Genomic DNA, 12,388 nt, shown 5'->3' on the forward strand with positions numbered 1-12,388 from the left:
AAAGATAGATGTCATACTTTTCAGACGGCGTCTATGGCGAAGTTTCCACATGTTTAGCAGCTTACTCTAAGGTCAGCAGATCTAGATGTTAGTAATCGTCTAATCGAACTTTTTAGGTCAAATCGAGCCGTTTACTATGATCGCTCTTTTAGTGTAACAGGCCCGCTCATCTGGAATAGACTTCCCTCAGCTCTTACTAATCTCCAGAATTTGGCTGAATTTAAACGGGCTTTAAAAACAAAATTATTTAAAAAATCTTACCATTCATAAATCTTAACGTTCTATCAATATTTTATAATAAGCCATATTCTTAAATTTCCGGAAATTGTTTGGTTTCGGTTACCTCCTTATCGTACCTTTTTAAAATGTCTCCTCAGACGGTTCTCATTTCTGAGCACAAACCGCCTCCTGTTTTATATTATGTTTTAGTTTTAATATTCTTGGTTCTGTCCTGCTGTTATTGTTATTCTAAGTTTTGTCATCACTTTGTATAAACACCATATTTAGTTCTATAATATTATATCTGTATTGGGTAAGGCAAACTGTAGGAATAATTTTAAGGACATGACCACTAATACTGAATTACCGTTTTTAAGTTTGTTATAGTTAAGCGCACTTGAAGTGAAATGACACTAAACTGCGCTCCAAAAATGCCATGTTATTATTATTTTTATTATTTAGCTTCATGTGAGGTTAGGTTAGTTTTCAAAATATTTCATGAATGTTTAATGTCGTATTTATTAGGCAGCTTCCACGTCAAAGTTTCCACCAAGTTTATCTTCAAGTAGGGTAGAGAGATTTAAAAAGGTAAAAGAACGAAATGTCTAGAACGGACTTTTACGGACTGCTTGACACACTTAACTTTGGGGGCGGCCAAAGGGGAACTAACGAACATAGCTATTTTTTTTATTTTGTATTCACAAAATCTATACGGCTCTTGCGATTTCAACTACTGCAAAATTAAGTGAGTAAAACTGTATCTAATAATTAAGGCGGTGCACTAGGTAGTAATGTAAAATCATGTGTTTTTGGTTTTAACATTTGATCGCTTAGGCATGTTTTAGAAGCTTTAATTAAATACTGCGAGTAGAACACATCTTAGCCTTTGAAATGATGGTGTTTTTATGATAAATCTTTTTATAAGTCCAGAAAAAAAAAGTATCAGGCCAATAAAAACTGTTTTAAAGTTAATCTCTTACATACGAACCCATTTTAGGTTATGGATTAATTTATAATGTGACAAACTACGTTCCTGATGAAATTATTTTAAAAGATTTATTTATTTGTGCTTGAACGTCGGGTAAATAATGTAAATGCCACTTATCGGCGATTTTTTTTTCTTGTGGGTTGGTGTTAAGTGGGAATTTATGCCTTATCGCCATCTGCATAAGGGGTATTATTGTTAGCTCAAAATGATACACGACGTAGAGCATCGCCTTAATGTTATAGTCCCTTGCTTTACACTATGCGGTATACCGCGCTGTACTAGTCAGTGTTGCCGTGTTTATAATGTGACCATTCCTCTTGTCCTAATGAAACCGTTTATCTTTGAGGCGTTGGGCTGCATTGGTCTCACTTAAGGTCACAGCCTAATCCCCACGCTGAGAAGAATACCCATTATTACTCGTTTCAGATTAGTTGGAGACCTTTGACATTAAACCCTTTGTGATTTCAGAACAATTATTTTGCTGATTATTAAGGGCATTACTAATAAACGTGTTTTTAATTTCACAACTAAATTAATTAATTATCTTTTAATGTATTTTAATGGCTGTTTATCAGGTGTGTAAAATGTAATTAGTTAGGGGGTATAAAGGCCCCTTAGTAGGCGTTCAAATATGGTTTGAAAGAGAGATAGTGAGCACCCTAATATTAAAAACGATAATAATTTAATAAAACGCGACTCTTTTGAAATAAAGCAAAAAATCTCTCGAAAAATTCTTTAGTGGCATTTAAAGATACACTGTGATTTTTTCATGTCTATTATATATTTGTCGCCCTTGAGGTGATTTTTCACGAAAACGGCGCTATATAAATTAGCCAAATACTGTATTAAATAACAGAACAACAAGTGTTTTAAATCATTTTCGGAGCTTAATTAGGGATTTTTTTTCTATCGAGGGAATTACTTGTGATTAACGTTTCCGCATAACAAATGTAAATATTTTATCTCCAAAAATGACATTGTTTTTGGAAGTTAAAAACTTAAAGAGTTAACGAGAAACTTGTTATAAATCGGTAGCAATTGGGTATGCGAGGGTTTAAAAATAATATATACTGACAACTTCGTGAGATAAGCCTTGAGATATGAGACTATTTTGTTGTTTAAAATTTTCTATCCTAAGAATTATTAAGAATAAGATTAAATATCCTTGGTCTTCTTTATGGACCCTTTTTGTGACTGAAAAAAGGCTCAAAACTATTGGTTAAATTTCTCTAAAAATACTTACCATTTCACTTTCACTTGTGTCCTGTACATATCCTGTTTCCTTAAATGTGTGTTACAGCTAAAGTGTTCCAACTTCCCAAAGCCAGCGGACCTAAGGCATACCAATGAAGAGGAAGCTACAAGCCAAAAATGTGTATATTCTTGATAAACCTTATATTGTAGGTAATAGGCATTCAAACGGAGTCTAGAAACGTTAGATATCAAGCACAAAACTGGTTTTTTATTTATTTTGTAAATAATTTTATAAGAAAGCAAATAAGTTAATCAAGTGAAACTGTCACAGATAATCTTAGCTATAATACTGTATTTTTTAAAAGTTGTTTCCTTTACGTGTTCATACATTTTTTTAGTAGTTAACATTTAATTTTTTTTATTGAGTAATTTATTTGTATTCTACTCAAGCGAAACGATAGGAAAACCTTCAATTTATCTAAAGCATATTTTTTGGTATTCATAATGTACACCAATTCGTTTTAAAGATTAATCAAAATAGTGATTTAGCAATAAGCTTTGCCTGTCTAGAGGCTCAATAAAGTGAAGGGGAGGGATGTGCCTGGGCTTTAGCCATGTTTGGAAATCACATCTGAATAGCCAGGTACTTCCCAACCTTCCTGTTTCCATTTCATTTCCCTCGTAGCATTTTATTTCCTTCTTAATTCCTAACTTAATAGTTGGGTGCAGTTAGGAATCTTGTGCGGTACATATTCACATTAAAAAAGTTTTTCGAACTCATAAACCCATGATCAATTAGTTATTTTGTTATATTTTAATTGTATAAATGTTCAATCTACAATAGTACAACTTTTATTTCTTTAATGGGAACAAAGCGTAACATTATGATAAAACTTCAATAAAGACGAACAAAAACAAAGAGATTATTTATTTAAGAACCTGTCGCAAAATAATAATAATAATAATAATATAATATGATGATAACAGCGACCATTGATGATGACAAAAATGATGTTTTCAAACATAATTTTAAATTTCACTTTATTACCGGTCAAGCAAAGAACCTTAATTAACATTTCTAAATTTATTGTAACATGATTTAAAATATTAATAACCCTTTTTTTATTTATTAAATATAAAAATCTTATGACATTAAAACAAAATCTAATGAAATCACTAATCAAACCAATGAACTCAACTTAAACAAAAGATTGTTACCTTACTTAAATTATAAGATCATATTTTCCAAATATCGTTTAATTAAATCAGAACCAATAACTTATCCACGGAAAGCTTACCAAAAATATTAATTAAAAATAATACATATTTATATTTAAAAAAATGTTATTGAAATTTGCTAATTTCTTTAAGAGCTCACAAAACTGCAGGAAATTAATCAACGGACGTTGGACGAACATTGAATACTTCCTAAAACTAAATATGACATGATCTAAAATTTTAGATTATAATTTCTGACCAATCCTCGAATTGTAGAAAATGTGTGCAAATATAATAATAAAATGTTACAGATAACATCAAAACTCTTCACTCTGTTATCGATAAGATAGAAAGGTGTAAGTATAAGATAAGGATAAGAAGTAAATTATGGACGAACTGAAAACACTAAACCAGGTAGGTCAGCAACTATTCTAGATTCAAAACCAGACCTTTCTGCAGACATTGTTAAGATCCTTTTCCATATCTTCCGGACAATCTTCTCCATATTCCACATAGGTTGCTTCACCATCACCATAGTCATCCACATCATAGTATTCTGGTTCCTCGGGTTCCTTCGGTGCCTCGGTTGCCTCGGGTGCCTCTTCCCTAACTGCATTGTCAACGTAATTGCCATGATCTTCAAGAAAAGATCTTTCTCCGTATAAGTCGTTGTCTTCCACATCATCCATAATACCACCAATTGCCTTTGGTCTAACACATTGGACCAAAGAAAGAACCAAAATTGCAACTATTATCTTTCCGAACATTTTTTTTTTCAAATTCTCAATGCAGTTAAGAATTCTTTTACACTTATGATATTCAGACACTCTTTAAACTGTTTTGGTTCTTAATGGCTCTGCAGTTAAACGTGTAGTGAAGTATATTTCAATTTGTCATCAATTTTATCGTCGAATTAATGTACGTGTTAGGAAACTCCCGTTATCAATTTCGTTCCTCGTAACCGCAATGTCCTGGAACACCGCTATGTACCAGAAAAATTAAATCACATGATCAAATCACGATCCTTTTATTTAGGAATAATAATGGTTAAATTATAGTTACAGCAGATTGTTCCCGAGGTTATATTCGCAACGTTATAATAATGCGTTCCTTATCTTACGGCGATTTGCAAACTGGATAAGTTTTGTGGTTTTCTTTTGATTCTGAAATAAATGCATACATATTATTAATTAATCATTTACTGCTAATTATGTATGATAGATTGAAAAATAAATAGTTTGTTTAATGCGCTAATGAAAATTAGCGTGAGGTAATGCTAGCGTCCACTATGCAGTTATGGTGACAACAGTTCCAGTAAACTGACAGAGGAAAGGTGAGGGATGTATTATAAAGGTGATTTTTGTAACTTATAGAGATAATAATATGTCACTTGGATCTTCCATGCTGAGGATTTTATTTACATAACTTAGTAGTACAGATAATATGTAGTAATTATAAATATAATTAATAGTATTTTTCTAAAATAACTATTAATTATATTACATGGTGGTTTGTTTTGTTCAATGGAGTGGATTCCGTTTCAGTCTGTATTTGGTGTATTTTCTATGTCTGATCTCCCCATGTTTTGTATCAATTTTTTATTTGTGATTTAAATGTTAAAATATTGGTATGAGTTTTAAATGAGAGTGGGATTTAGTTGTAGAGTTTATTACCATAGTATAGAAAGCTTTTTGACAAATTTTGCATTTGTAGTTGCTTTTGATCCAGATTGATAGTGTTTCTAATATACGTTTAGTTGTTATTTCTTGTGTTTCGTATTTATGAATGTGAAGGAGTATTGTTTTAGAATAGAGTTGTTTATTATTTTGGAGTTTTGGGTTTTAATAAGTAGTTTTAGGATATTGTCAGAGCGATTGGCAAAGAGCCGTGTAGATACTTATTAATATTTTTTTACTGATGAAATTCCTAATTGTTTTAAAGAAATGACTTAGTTTATTATTTTTTTTATTTAAATGGTTTATACATTTAAATTTTTGATCAAGTTTTACATTTAGATAAGTCAACGTTTTCCAATGAGGGAGAATTATAACAGTGCCCATTTAAGTGATGGCGATTATAAATTTTTAAGCTTAGGTTTGCTTCTGAGTTTTTTTTGCATTTCAAAAGTGATGCATTTGATTTTACTAAGTGTAAGCAAGTGGTAGCCTATCCAGTTTTTGATTCTGTTCAGTGTGTCTTCTGCTGTCTTAAATGTTTCTGCCCAATTATTCCCACTAATTAGAAGAACCGTATCATCCGCAAAATATATTCTGATCACAGACATAGGAATTAATAGACGAGAAGATAATGGCGAGGGGTAAAATCAACTGTTGAAGAACGAAGGGAGTGAAGCTGACTGTGATTCGTCAATAAATCAATCTGACAATAAATAGGCATCTCGCATTATAATATCACCATTTACTTCTTAAAAGTAAAATCTGCTTTTGAATGAATAGACATTTTTACATGGGAGCGCAAATTACTCGCCACGTTATGAACAAATTTGCGAAGTCCAAATTCGGCAAAAAAATTCGGTTCTATTTTCAGAGTCGAATATTTCGTTTAAGTGTTTAGTTAAGACACTTTTATAAATGTTCATAATTTACTTCCCAGCAACCAACCAGCTTTGTGTTTCGCGTCCAGACGTTTCTCGATGTGATAGTAACAACTGATTCATATTATATGATGTGAATATGCTTAAAATAAAGTAAAATAATGCTTATATATGGAATGTAATACGACAATTGGGTTTATTCTCTTTTTCACATCTATTTTTACAAGTTTTCATAGTACAAGTCAACATTTTGCCGTGTTATTTCGTAAAATGAACCGATGATGCCTCGACCATAGTTCGCACAAGAATGATGACGTCACGTTTTCAAATTTCACTTGAGGCCATACGCGAGCACAGCCGGCTCCAATGGAACCGGTATGGGGAGTGGGGAATAATACGCTTTTAATCACTTAGGGCAGGTCTACTAATATTCATATGTCTATGATTCTGATGTAAAATACAAAGCTCTTATGTAAGATATCAGCTTAATAAACAAAAGGGGATAGGGAAAGAATATTAGATGGTTACAACTATAGAAATTGAACCTTTAAAGCGAATGATTGGAGGAAGAAGTATGAGGAGAATATATGATACAAGCTGACGTGCACCCGGCGTCGCTCTACTTTTCTCTACTTTCAAAAAATATAATATCCATGTATTATATATATAAGCCTTCCGGAATTTTTTTTCTAAATTATGGCAAAAACACTATCAAACTCCGTTGTGTAGTTTAGAATAACTAAGCGCACAAACAGACAGACGGGATAGTGATTTTGTTTTATACTTTATTTATCTTGGTATTCAAATAGACGATCTTCTTAAATGGAATGTACATGTTGCAAACCTAACGACAAAACTGAGGAAACTCGTATATTTATTTAAAAATGTTAGGGATATTTAAAATAGAAAACAACTGAAACAAGTTTACTGTGCTCTTGTTCAATCGTCTCTTGAATATGGTATTATCAGTTGGGGTAGTGCCACACATACTTGCCTGGAGCCATTAGCAAAGATTCAAAAAATAATTCTGAAGGTAATTGTTAAGAACGAATACTGATTTTATTTTTAAGACACCAGGACGTGTTGTTTCGGAGAATTTGAACAATTTTTCAAATTTCAAAGTTAATTTTCAGGTTCTGAGAAAGATTTTTTCAAGTTCTGTTTTTATTTCAGTTCTGTCAAGCAACTACCCTATGCTGATATAATAATAGAACTTGAATAGGACTTACACAAAACCCGGATATCAACATTGAAATTTGACGAATTGGTTCAAATCCTCCGAAACAACCCGTCCCTAAAAAATTATATTCAAAGAATATCCTGCTTCATCAATTTAAAAATACCCATTTGTATGAAGAACGAATAAGCATTAGAGCCTTGAGACATTCATATGTAAAATCTTTTAACATCCCAGTTCGTCAAACCTCCTATGGACAAAAAAGCTTTAAATACAATGCTATTAAGCTATTCAATTCTCTACCTATTGACATTAGAAACACACAAACCAAAAATTTCTTTAAAAATAAAATCATTGATTACCTCCAATAAAAATATACATTAGAAGTATTTCATAACATACTAAAAATTGTGCCTACTCAAACTTTATTAATTAATTACTCAAAATTATGATCGCTTGGCCTTCACCTTCTACATTCATTCTTGAATTGTATAATTTAAAAAAATAAAAAAAATTAATCAAAAAAATACTGATTTTATTTTATCTGGCATTTTCACAATATTGTATTAACTAAAACCTAGTTAACAACCACTATGTAAATTGCCATCTCAACACAGGCGTTACACACCTAGTGAGATGGGCAATACGTCACTATTGTAACTAAATGTGATATTAAAATAAAATATATAATAATACTATTTAGATGAAAACGGATGGAAAAAGAAGTTAAAAATGCCCCAACAAGACATGGGACGATCATTGTAAGTATCAAATCAATGAGTAAGGTCGTGTGAAGAGTCAGTTACCAAAATAAAGTGTAGGTATGAATGCATCTTTTTGGATTAGCAAACGATTGTTTATTTTTAAATGGATATGGGGTGATAAATGTTAATGGAACCTAGGAGTGTCTGTTAACACAAAGTTATGTAGAGTTGCGTCATCTCTTAGTATACATGATTACATGATTGTTAGTTAGTTAGTACGAACATTAAATACCTGATATATTATTTTAAAAGATCTCCTTGCAGTCTCCTAACACGTCAACTTTATATCCATCCCCACAATTCATGGGAGCAATGATGATATTGAGTGGCTTAATTCCAATTGGATTCTCGTTAGCGTCGACACTTTCTTCTGTCGGATGTTGCGGACTGACTACCCCCGGATTCTCAGTAATTAGTATTTGAATTGGAGTACAATTCTTTACTGGTCGTAAATGGCCACATCTATGTTGGTTTGATCTCCGAAAAGGGTTGAAATTGATACACTTGAAGGTCCAGGTACAATTTAAACCATTTTCATACCTCAATCGACTTAATTGTTTCCGTGGCTTGGACTCAACTAGAGTCCAAATGCAAAAGCTCAATATTAAAAGGATGGCAATTTTATTCAATGAAGCCATGGCTTATTCACTTTGCACTTAAGCACACCAATGTACTGTCTCGAAGAATGAACAAGAAAAAACGACACGAAGTTCTTATATATATTTTATTCATTTCGATAAAAGAAACACCAGCGATAAGAAACCATTGGAAATATTTATTTTTGTACACTGGACAAACATATTCTATATAATTTGCCGCTAAAATGACAAGTGCAAAATTACTTCTAGTATGCATAACCCTGGTGAGAGGCTTCCATTCAGAATCAAAACCTTATTTGAAAATGTTGTTGCTATATCAGATCAACATAGTCAGGTTCATAAACTTTCTTCTCCATCTTCCATTTTCTTTAAATTCTCAACATTCTTCAAAAAAAAAACCTTGTCTATTTATATTATATTACGATGCATTTTTATGGACCTTTCATTAAATTTTATTGTTTTTTGTCACTGCGAAATCGGACTGTGTAAGTTATCACTTAGCTAAATTAAATCCACACCGCAAAACTTCCTGTTGATATTTTTTGGTACTCAGAAAACCTTATCTTGTGTATGTGAAAAAGCTGGTTCGCTAAGGAACTCCTTATCCAGCGGCATTGTTTGATTTCGTGGATAGTTTTGGTATTGTGTACTGCATTTTAACTAGTCGCTATCTTCTTCTCACTTCTTCCCCTCACCTTTCTATACTGTAGTTTAAAATCTTTTCTCTGCATTCCCTGCTGAAAGTAAACTCAATTCGTCATTTTATACACAAACTGTGTCATTCGCTTTGTGGCCAACGCAGGTTGTTACGTCCAACGCACTTGGAAAAGGGTTTTCGGAAGGTTTGTCTTAATAATAATAATAATATGGCATTTATATAGCGCAGTTTAGTGTCATTTCACTTCAAGTGCGCTTAACTACTCGTATAACAAACTTAAAAAAAATGGTAATTCAGTATTAGTGGTTCTTAAAATTTTTTTTTTTTTTTTTAAAAAAGAAAGACAAACATTCCCAGGTTACGAATAACCCAACAATGTTGGAAAATCTCCTACTACCACCATAGAAAGCCGAAAATGTTGCTTGTGTTGTGATGGAGGACTTAGCCAGCCGAGGAATCGAACACGCGACGCTCGGGTGAGACCCAAGCGCTATGCTCACTCAACCACTGACCGGTCGAATTATACCTACTGTATGCCTTACCCAATACAGATCTAATATTATAACACTAAATACACTGTTTATACAAAGTGATGACAAAACATAGAATAACAATAACAGCAGGACAGGACAAAACACGAATATTAAAACTAAAACATAATATAAAACAGGAGGCAGTTTGTGCTCAGAAATGAGAATTTTCTGAGCAGACACTTTAAAGGTACAATAAGGAGACAATCGAAACCAAACAATTACCGGAAGTTTTAGAATATGGCTTATTATAAAATATTGAAAAGAAGTTAAAATTTATAAACGGAAGGTTTTTTAAATAATTTTGTTTTTAAAGCCCGTTTAAATTCAGCCAAATTCTGGAGATTAGTAAGAGCTGAGGGAAGTCTATTCCAGATGAGAGGGCGTGTTACATTAAAAGAACGATCATAGTAAACAGCTGTTCTGCATTTTCATCATTTGGCAAGACCGTAACATCTGTAAAAAAAAAACATTTTTTTCATAAAGCATCAGACAATCTAAGTAAGCAGAACGAATTATTTCACAGGTAATGTCAGTACATGAACAATTTTAGCCCTTAGGAAATGTTACACAGCAATAACGCAATGAAACTTATCCAAACATCAATATTAGAATACAATGAAAGTAATATTTGGATGATATAACGCCGTTTTCTGTGAAAAGTCACCTCAAGAGTGTTATGCGATTAAGATAGTAAAATAACTAATTACGATTAAATCAAAACAATGTTTTTTGAGAGTGTTAATATTTAAGTGTATTTAGAAATCAAGATATGTTTATTAATACGTGTTTTTTTGTTAAATTTCCTCTCTGCAGTCTTCAAAATGATCCAATTTATACCCATCTCCACAATCTTCATTCGTAGGATCAAGAAAACTTGTAAAATTCCAATAACAAGCAAGACGTTTTGCTATGGAATACAATGTATTTGATATCTGCGGAATTTCTGTAGTAGTTGAACTTTTCTTACGACAGCACTTGAAAATTGGAAGCCAAAGTCGACATGTCCTTCTTCCCGGTCCTTTTCGAGGGTTTGGAATAACACACCGTCTTGAAATACATCTTCTATAGTCAATCGCGCATCTAATGAACTTTCTCTGGTGCCTGATAGACTTGGAAACGACAAAGGCCCAAACACACAAGCTCAATAATAAAATTATGGCAAACTTATTCAGTTTTGCCATGGTTTTATCACTTTAAAGAGGCACGATGTAACCCCTTGGAGGATTCTTCCTTAAGAAAGAATTGGAAGATCTGATAATACATTTTATACATTTATAAAATGAGATTGAAAAACCAGGATTGATCAACTGTTGGCAACTGCAAAGGTAAAATTAATAATTACACAGAAAAATGAAGAGCACCGTTTTCATGAGAAAATCACCTCAAGACACTTAACAACTTGGTTTATACATTTAATGTATTCCTATGGCTTAGACTTATAACTTATTACTTGTAGCTTAGAATTAAGTTTAATAGCTGGTCTAATCTAGTGATTTAAAACTAAGACTTTTAACTGGTAATTTAAAAGTATACATTTTTTTTGACCAAGTATACCGCTATAAGAGATTTACTACTAATATACATATTTATGTTCGCAAATACAGATTGTTATGATTTCTGCCCGTGATGTCAGTAGTAAGGTATAAAATATTACAAAAATTGTGTACGCAAAATGAATGATTATAACATTAAAGTGTGTAGTCAAGCATAACTGTGTAACGTTTTTAGAAAGGGTAGCTTTAAAGAGAAACACACAGACACAGTGGTGTGCAGTGCATGGATAACGTGCCATTAGTTAAAAAAATACTTTTGTCACAAGTAACTTTTACTTTATTTATTTTGTTTTAAAGTTGGCAATTTTCTGAAAAAAATGTTTTTTTTCGTCACTGTAGCAGCCACGAGAAATATCGCAGTGTATTTTTTACACACCACAATGCATCCTGTTTATTATTTCAAAACTAAAAATTGAGTTCATCGACGATGCAAAATATTTTTTATCAGTTAGTTGAAATTTCTGCTTAAAAAAACACATTAAAATATGTTTTGTGGTTTTTCTAAGTATATGTTATACAATATTTTTTCTTATCAAAAGTATTTTATCTTTTTCCTAAATATATTTATATAAAAATGTCGGTAGGCACTTTTCTACAAAATTTTTCACACGGAAAGTCGGTCTGTAAGTATTAACCTGGGTTTTGAATAATATTATTCTACTTTCGACAACAATTCCATTCGTTCCTCCCATGGGAAAGGTATCATTGTTGTTTTCGTATTTTGTATTGTATTTTAACTAGTCGCTATCTTCTTCTCACTTCTCACTTCTTCCCCTCACCTTTCTATAGTGCAGTTTATAATCTATTATCTGCATTCCCCGTGAAGGTAAACTCAATTCGTCATTTTATACACAAACTGTGTCATTAGCTTTATGGCCAACGCAGGTTGTTACGTCCAACGCACTTAGAAAGGGTTTTCAAAAGATTTGTC

Source organism: Hesperophylax consimilis, chromosome 7 (assembly GCF_061612785.1).
Source record: "Hesperophylax consimilis isolate HC1 chromosome 7, BYU_Hcon_1.0, whole genome shotgun sequence".
NCBI lineage: Eukaryota > Metazoa > Arthropoda > Insecta > Trichoptera > Limnephilidae > Hesperophylax > Hesperophylax consimilis.